The sequence below is a fragment of the Phoxinus phoxinus genome (genome assembly GCF_949152265.1).
Source record: "Phoxinus phoxinus genome assembly, chromosome: 4".
NCBI classification, from domain to species: Eukaryota; Metazoa; Chordata; class Actinopteri; order Cypriniformes; family Leuciscidae; genus Phoxinus; species Phoxinus phoxinus.
This window is the reverse complement of record NC_136879.1, coordinates 16835011-16844847: the sequence shown is the minus strand read 5'-3', so window position 1 is coordinate 16844847 and position 9837 is coordinate 16835011. Positions and strand designations below refer to the sequence as shown.

General features: G+C 40.6%; 1 long non-coding RNA gene across 1 annotated transcript; it reads left to right on the top strand.

Annotated features, from left to right (window-relative positions):
• The first annotated feature begins 1880 nt into the window (after positions 1–1880).
• Positions 1881–2776, top strand: LOC306996918. Its single transcript, XR_013797208.1, has 3 exons — positions 1881–2017; positions 2306–2531; positions 2655–2776. It is a non-coding gene; the product is annotated as an uncharacterized lncRNA (long non-coding RNA).
• Positions 2777–9837: the final 7061 nt, after the last annotated feature.

The following is a 9837-nucleotide window of genomic DNA, read 5'->3' as shown; positions in this document are numbered from 1 at the left end:
AATTACATTTATGGTCATTTTACCCTCATATTGCATAAAGTAAAATGAAATGACATATCAATTCATTCCGATATATCTTCCATAACAAAGTTGAGAATCATCTTTATACAATGTTTGGTTAAAAAAAATCCCGAAATCTAAACATTTATTGGTAAATGAAAAAAAAAAATCCCAATGTAATTTTGTGTAATTTTATTGTTAAACAACTGAGTCCTGGTGTCCACTACAGAGCACATGCATGTGGATAACATATCCTTTTCACAAATGATTTGTTTCTTATGCTCTAAACAATGTAATGACATTAAAAAAATACTAAATTCACAAAACTTTTTTCTCTGGGTGTCAGGAGCATATAAACAGGAGACCATTATAATGTGACGTGTGTGTGATTCTTCTCGTGTTCTTCAATGCAGAACTAGTGCATCATTCAGCCGTAATCTGTGCTAATAACACACACGTTTCTCATCAATATTGTTGTTTGCAGAAAACTCAAAGTGGACGAGTGTGTGTGCCAGCGGCCGGAGAGCGTGGAAACGTCTCTTCCACACGGAGACCAAAGTGTCTGCTTTTGTGCCCGAGAAGGAGCGTCCACACACACCGCAGGAGCGTCCACGTCCGCTGGGGTCCAGGCCGACACGCAGTGAGTGTTTATTATCGTCACTCATGCTTCTGGCTTTAGTGTAATCTCTACTCCTGTGGTCTCCTGGCCTCAGGTGTGTTTGCGGCTGGACTTCAGGCTCATGCTGGATATTATTAACATGCTAACGTGTGTTTTTCAGGATCCTTGAAATCTCTTTACGAGGTGGTGAAGGAACTCAAATGCAGAGGCGACCGTACTGATCATATGGGATTTCGCAAGTCGGATAGCAAACGAGTATGTTACTCACACTTTTCCCTTTAGTCTTCAGTCCTGACATAAACATACAGTTTTGATCAGAAATGTAGAGATTGTAGATGCACATAAACAAAAATTGATCAGATTACTTACGTTTGCAACAATTTTCTTCACTTTTTAGGTGCTCATCAGTTTTATTAAGAAGAGCCGGCCTGAGAAGCTGGTGGACTTTGTAAGTTGACAACTTTGTTCTTCATGAAATTCTCCAATAATCGTTTATTAAATTCTAATTTGGTAATTGATAAATCTGTATGTAGACCGTATAAGATATAGTTGAAAGCCTAGAAACATCAGTTGTAAAGTAAATTGCTTTCATCTTTAATAAACTCTTTAAGCCCAAAGTATGTGGTTTAGCCCCAAGTATATTTAAGTAATTAAATGAATATAAACATGTGATTAATTGACTGATGGCTCGAATGAATGACAGGGCAGCCCAAGAGTTTACTTTGAAAGGCTGGCGAGATGAAAAAGTATCCCGGGCCTTTAGTCACGAGATCAGAGATTAGTTAGGAGTCAACTAACCTTCTGTCGACCTCTTTTCTTTAGCCCGGCTATTCCACTCCGCTGAGCCAAGACGCAGCGGCGATGTTGCAGCTACAAAAGTCTCCGGCCAGCACACACGTCGTGCATTTATATGACATTTTTGTGAGGAAAACTAAAGACATCCTGGTGCTGGAATATCCTCATCACGGCATGACATTGTATGAATATGTCCAGAGAAACAGAGGCAGCCTGACTGAGTACGCGGTGAAGCACATCATTCGTCAGCTCGTTGTGGCGCTGCAGCACTGCATGCATCACGGCATCTTTCATGACACACACATGAAGAACATCCTCATATATCCAAACAGCCTGCAGGTCAAGCTGATGGACTTCAGAGGCGCACTGATCCTCCCAGAGACACGTGAGTCGGCTTCTCCAACACCGCCCACTGTTGATGTGTTTGATGATGCTTTACTAAACACTGCACATGTGTTCCTACAGGAGCTGATGAACCCATTTTAAATACAGCGGTCAGAAAGTACGCTGAGTGGGCCGTGAGCGACGACATACGGAAATTGCTGAATGCGCTGGTGCCAAGAATAAGCCGATGGTTTTGGCAAATGTCGCATCTGTCCAAAGGTGAGACCAACAACAAGAGTGAAATGGAAATGACATTGCTTGAAAAACATATAGAGCTCAGTAAAACGATCAGTGTCAATGATGAGCATAGTGTAAAACACAGCGGATTGACAATGAATGTTTAGCTATGAATAAATGTTCATGGGCATCCAGAGAATATCATAGTAACAGCAAGAAATGAATTTCATGGTGACATGACCTTACATGAACTACACTTCTCAAAATCTGTTTATGAGTGTCTATAAGGACAAGCGTGACTAATCAACTGTCTTCTGAAAACTGTTGCAGAATGCCTGGATCTTCATAATGAACTTAATGACAGAGGGTCACGGATGACTTTAGATGACATGTTACGCCATGAGTGGTTTAACACCCCTTTAAAGAGAAGACAGACGTTCCCCTTCAGCATTTTTCAGCGTCCCTGATGGAGGAGAGTTGTTTTTTTATTTTTTTATTTTTTATTTTAATGCAATTTGGAGAAGGATGTCGATGTCTCACATGTGTGAAAGAGGAGGTGAGTGCTCTATAAAATAAAGTTAAATAAATGAAGATAAATATCCCAGCCTCAGGCCGCTCCAGATCCAGGAGAATCACCGGCATCACGTCATCATCATCATCTTCTTGTTCCCTCTCTAAGGTCGACGAGAGGCGGTTCTGCAGAGAGTTGAGTCTGAGCAGCAGAGGCTCATACATGTGGCGACTAATCAATGCCAATTAGAACCGAGTGCACGACTGATGCTGGCGCGCGCGGTAAATGACTTCTGCGAGAGGATAACAGATCTACACGCGAGGAAACGGGAACTCGCGAGCTCATTCAAACCCCGCGCGCGCACATGACATCTCCTCTGCACGCAATACAAGCCCTCGCGCGCGCATGATCATTCCCCACGCTCTCGCGCATGATCTGCTCTCGCTCCAACACTTTTATTTTTGGCAGTCGAGGGGCGGGACTTACTGTTTTAATAACCTCAAATGCCATTGGTTACTTCCCCTTTTCCGGAAGTCAGTTGTGATTAGACGCCTGTCCAATGACCCGTAATTCACTTGACTTGAGACATCACTTAATTTGTTATTAATTGTGGTTTATTAATGTGTAATGTGATTTAATGCATTGTTAATATAGAATAGATTACAGTCATTACAGTCTGTAAATATCTCTTTAACAACACAATGCATTTACTAAGACTTCCTGTTAATAAAGTATCTGGTAAGAATCTATTCTATATTAACAATGCATTAAATCACATTACACATTAATAAACCACAATAAATAAAACAAATTAGGCAGAGCCGGAGTGGGACTCATTTTCAGCCCTGGAGTTTCATGCCTTAGACCGGCCCACTTTAGTTCCCGACTGACTATATTAAAATAATGTAATTAAACCCTCAGTCTATAAGTCTGCAATAGTGCACTGTTCTGTACAGCCTTGTAATTCATTGTATTTTTCAAAAAGATAATTTTCTATTCAGTGCAATTGCCGTACTCAGGGTTTTATAAATACAGAGGTCCCAAAAGTGATCTTGCTAGGGGGTTCGGGGGCATATTATTTTTCCTCTTGTTATTTTTCCTGCTTCTGTGAACAGAAATCCCGCTCGGTTTGATCGGTCATCTCAAACATTTTGCCATTGCCGACGAGCGGTGTTTGAGTGCTGAAGCAGCTCAGATGAGGAGGTCGGTTATCGCCGCGATATGCGAATCATTGCAGCTAGTTAATATTAGGCAATTATAAACTCGTAGGCTGATTGGCCGCATGAGTTTCTAGAGATGTTTTTTTATTCTGGCCTTTTCAGCGCTGCCTTTGCGCCTAGGCTACTATTATCCATGCTTTGTATCTCTTATTTTTTGTTCGCACATCTCTAACAACTGACTTTTATTTTAATTTTTTTGTGGGGCTGCGAGAAAATAATAATAAAAAAATAGTGGGGCTGAGTTGTGACTGGAGCCTATACAGGAAAAGCATTCAACCCAGTAGCATGACAACACCGGCCCTTCTGGCCAATAAGTCAAGTGAATTTCGGGTCATTGGACAGGCGTCTAATCACAACTGACTTCCGGAAAAGGGGAAGTAACCAATGACATTTGAGGTTATTAAAACAGTAAGTCCTGCCCCTCGACTGCCAAAAATAAAAGTGTTAAAGCCATAGAAATACTTAATAAAGGCTAGATGTCTCGTCCGCGCTGCTGACCAATGGAGGTCGACGTCCACACCTGGCGGCCATCTTGTCACATCAGCTCGTTCACTCGTAACATTGTGTTTTAATGGTGCATGTACTTTTTAAATAACCATAACTTGCTCAATTCTCTACCGATTTTCAAACGGGTTGGTTTGTTATAAACGTCAGAGATGTACCGGTAGTTATGACACTGCATACTTGTGAATAATTATAACCATGGACTTCCATATGAAAATAACATTGAACAGAACAGATAGGTGCAATTAATATACACACGCACAAGGTATTTATGTTATATCAATATATAGGCTACTAAAACTCAGTGTACAGAATGGAAACATGATATATATATATATACACACACTTTTATAGAATCCTATTGTTTTTTCTTTCTGCCGGATAACAAGCATCTCTGAACTGACCACATTTCAGTCCTCTAGGTCACTTGATATGACTTCAGAAACACAACTGAGCCCTAGCACAGGTCTTGTGAAGCTGTGTGCAAAAGCAGATCAATATAGAATGAAATACGAGTACTTAAGACCATTATTAGCCAGCTAATAACTACAACCACATCCACAAAGATTGTAATTTAGACAAAAGATTAGTTGTCATAAAATCGTTATTGGTGTCTAAAACCTATTTAATTGAAGTTCAAGCATCCAGAATTATAGCCACGTTAATTATGTTTGTAAGAAACCAAACCGTTTGTAAATCCGTCAAGATATCAGCGAGATAAAGAGTATTTGTGTTCGTGCAGATCACTCACCTTACATCAGGTACCACAGAGCCCGCCAGAAAGCTTGCCTTTGACAAGATGGCCGCCGGTGATGACGTTAGAGCTGTAAGACATCTAGCCTTTATTATGTATTTCTATGGTTCGAGCGAGCAAAAGCGACAGGCGAGAGCAGATCATGCGCGAGAGCGTGGGGAATGATCATGCGCGCGCGAGGGCTTGTATTGTGTGCAGAGGAGATGTCATGCGCGCGTGCGGGGTTTGAATGAGCTCCCTAGTTCCCGCTTCCTCGCGTGTAGATCTGTTATCCTCTTGCGGAAGTCATTTACCGCGCAGCATCAGTTGTGCGCTCGGTTCTTATTAGCATTGATTTTTCGTCAAACGTACAGTGGCGATGGGTCGGAGAGCTGAAATGAACAGGACAACAACAGGAGTTTGTCCAGACCGACGACCGCTGCAGTCACAGGACTTAAAGAAATAAACAATGTCACCAAAGAAGTGTGTTTTTGGTTGCCAGGGCAAGACAACCCTGCACATTTAGTAAGCTAATTGTATGCTATCATATTAAGTCTTACAAACTACACCTTTACACATTATAATGCATTTCAAGACCGGGTATAACCGGTTCTATTTCTTGGCAGCAAACGTTTTCCGCCTCAGTCGGCATCAAACTGCACTTCCCACATGTACACCTTTAAAGAAAAATAATAATACGACGACATAAAGTGGAAATTAGTCATTGACAAAAACTTGTGCTAAGCACATTTATACAGTTCCAGTACACACCACATAGAGACGTCCTGCTGTAGTCGTTGCTGCTGCTGCTCGCGTTCAATTTCAGCCTCGGGATCTGATTCTGGATCATAAATGTACGGCTGAATCTGATTGTTAGTCATGGTTTGTTTTGGATAACGTTTTTTTTCCTCACGGTAAATGATGTCACAGTTCCCAGACGCTCTCAACGCAAAAGCTGCGCGCACTCGTGATTCTTTAGCTCCGCCCACACGGCACGCCTCCAACAGCTCGTTTTTTTCCGGAAAGACTCAATACAGCCTATGTTTCTTTTATAAATATAATAAAACTAAAGAGTTTTTGGAGATATGAAGGATGCAATACTACTCTATAGGTACTCAAGAATAGACAAAAATAGACTCTCATTGGCCCATAAAAAACATAAAAAAATCAGGTGATTGGATAGATGTGACATTAAGGTAACATCTGTCCAATCAGCTACTGTTCAAATCATGTCAATCATTTTCATTTTCGTCACTGGTATTGCTAGACGACATTTTAGCGGCAAAAGGCCCGAGAGAACATACGATAGTGGAGCACAAAAACGAAAATATATACTGAGAAAAATCCCTAAATTGACTGGATACTTGTAGAAATATCGTTCAGTTCTGGCGCCTCCGTCTGAACATACTGTACGACAGCCGCTCGTCTGTATGGGGAGACGACATTCACAGAAGTCTAAAATATTCATCCAAACATAGACCTCTATATACACTGAATAAATAAAAATATATAAATGTGTTCAGCATTCTGCAAACTACATTTTTTGGGACAAAATTGTGCAATTTAGACAATTTATCAAAGAAAACGAGGACACCTCAGCAAGGTCACTGCTTGCAACTTATAAGAGCCAGGAAACTACAATCAGTTTTTCCAAATGTTGATATAGCACTCCGGCTATTTATGACTTTGCCTGTGTTGTAAAGTTTTTCTTTCATAGCAGCAAGGACCAGTGAGACAGTTGGGATCACGTTCAGAAGTTGTTATTTATTGAGCACGGCTGCGTCCAAAATCAGTCTAGCTCTAAAACAGATTACATTGAAATTTATATACCTTCTAAGGGGGAGGGACTTCTGGGACTGGAAAGTAAGGAGGAGTTGATTCTATCCAGTGAAAAACCTGTATATCAGGTTATCTAGAAACCGAGCAAATCAGCTATTGTATTGCTAATCCAATCATCCTGACTTGATTGCTCAAACCTTAACATTATCATAGAGACAAAGGCACTGCTGTACCTTGAGCTTAATGGTCAGGAAGTGCATAAAGACAAAAGCTAATGTCAGACTCTTGAATTGCTTGACTTAATCTTCATCTATGCCTCAAATGCTAAAATCAGTATTCTTCAACGTGATGTTTAGGTAAGAAAGCATATCTGAAAAAGATTCCTAAAATTTGTTATCCTTCAGTCCCCCGTTTGAGAGTTCTTAAAAACTCTCACATAATATACAAATTTAGACACTTAAGTCAATTCTTGTAACTGGTGTAAGTTACAGGCACATAGCAAGTTCATTCTTGTAACTGGTGTAAGTTACAGGCACATAGCAAGTTCATTCTTGTAACTGGTGTAAGTTACAGGCACATAGCAAGTTCATTCTTGTAACTTGTGTAAGTTACAGGCACATAGCTTCGGATCTGTGTAGTTCTTCTATAATTGCATGCGGACACAGAAACAAACATGCAATTAGGGTTTGTGAACCTTTCAGTCATCTGGTGGAATTTTGCTGAAAGATCAAGAATGTCTTGTTGGATTTTGGTCAAGTTCTCTGTTGGATCCATTAAACCTGTGAGACGGGATTAAAGCTCCAAAAGTTAGTAGTACGACAATCTTGATCATGTTCGATGGATGACTGAAGGTTCCACTGTTGACATATGTGAGTCTCTGCGTTGTGTATTTTTCTTTTTTTTCTTTGTGATAGTTGGCTCAGCAGTGGGTCGAGTCGTTTTCTGGAAGTTTGTGGCTTCATATGCAGGTGAGGAGGTCGGTGCATATGGGTCTCGGGACAGTCATCCAGTGGTATCTGCACAGAGGAAGAAAGAAAACAAAAGAGAAAACGGCAACAGAGCAGTATTCGTTGTAAAGACTGGTTGTATCCTCTGTTCAATCTGAGTCTGCTATTTGTTGTTCCTTCTTTCCCTAATTCTTAATTCATGAGACACCTATGAACCCGTGAGGTAAGGATGGACTAGGGGAGGGGGAAGGCCTAAGAGGGAATCTTCACCGCAGGTTTGGCCCCCGAAGCCTGTTGCTTTCGGTTCTTCCCTGGGCTCCTCACTGGTCCGTGTCCTATCCTATCCCTGTAGATGGGGGAACAGTGTGACATGTTCATTTACAAGTTTTCCCTTCCCTGACACAATACTTCAGCTGCTGTAATCAACATCACTCGATGTGGTCTGTACCACTTAGGTTCTAGCAGCTTGTTTCTTGAGCTGAACCATCAACAAAACAACTATTTTCAAACTAAATTATCTATGGGAGTTTCTTTTACTTCCCTCGTAGGTGTGTATGTAAGCGTAACACAATTGTGAGTCATTTCTCCTTAATCCTCTAACACAACTTCAGTCATTGCAGACATCATACATGAGGATGGGTTCGTAACTGGTGCACGCTGTAATAAAATTTTCATAAAATTCTAAGTAAGGCAATGCATTGTTATGTTCTGACAGAAGACCCTGAAACCATGAGCGAACTAGGGGACCATTATCACCTAGCACCTTCTCTGACGTGTCAGCTATACCGCTGTAAGCTGCAGCGGTCTGACAGAATCGTTCTGTGTACTCACAAACAGTTTCATCCTTCTTCTGTAAACAAGTGAGCTTTGACCAGCCCATGTGTGGTCCAACAATGTTCTTTAGAATTTTCAAGACACCTTCTCTCAAATCATCTTTACTGGCCTGTTGCAGTTCAGAATTGTTTACAGCTCTTTCAAAATCATTGAATTCTGACTCAGTCAAGATCTGTGATATTAGCTGGGTGACTTCAGCTGGAGTCATATCATAGAGCCGCATCTTTTTGGACAACTCTCTCCTAAACTCAGAAAAATTTCTTTGCACTGATGGCAAACTTTCAGCAATTCTTTCAATATCTTTAGGACCTAAAGATGTTTTGACTGCTTGTGGCTGCAATATGCAACTGAATGGGGTGGCAAATGAAACTGTATCAACACCTTTTCCCTGAGGCTTTTGTCTAGCTACGCACACTTCAACTGCATTTACATCTGCATTGACATTGTCCTCTATTCTATCAAAGGACTGTAAATCAGGATAGCTTTCATCTGACTGTTGGTCTTCTGAGTCACATTTGGTTGAGGCCTTGTTATCGCCCACCTTGTCTGTGAGACAGGACATTCGAGTGTGCAATTGTTTGTTCTGTTCTTTTAACTTATCAATACAACGAGCTTGTTCTTGTACAATGGATAAGCTAAACTCTCTGTGACATAAGATAATACCTTTCACATTTTTCTTCCTGATACATGCACCCAACACCTTCTTGCATTCTTCAATTGACCATACTTTGTCTGCATCAATGCCAAATTTCTTTGTTAAATTCAATCTGACTGGCTCAGTCACGATGGGAGTCCATGTGCTCTGATAACAAAGACTTGAATTCACTATCTGTCCATAAAGCTGTAGTCAGTCTAGTACTTTTCCTAAACATTGTGAATTTCTATGTTACCACACAAACAAACACTAAACTTCTCTCTACTGTCTTACAAACAGAGGGTACAATCTTATTAGCACATGACGCTAATCTTCTCTAGCTTACAAAAGACAGGCCTTCTCTAGCAAGAGGATACACACACATCTTAACATGTAATGCTAACCTTCTCTGTGAAACAAAGGATAAACAAACTAACTAGCACGTAATGCTAATCTTCCCTGCCTGTAAACAGAGGATACCAAAATACTACTGAAATAAAAATAAACTGAGATCCACGATGGGCCAAAAACCGACTGAATCACCCGTCTCTGATGTCCATTGAAAATGACATTCTGCACAAATTGGATTTTACTGGCCTCATTAAGGACTTCTCTGCCAGAAAAGCAAGAAAGACATTTTTTTAAAGTTCATCCGTTTTTCGATTTAACATTTAAAGAAGAAATTGAGAAAACAACTAAT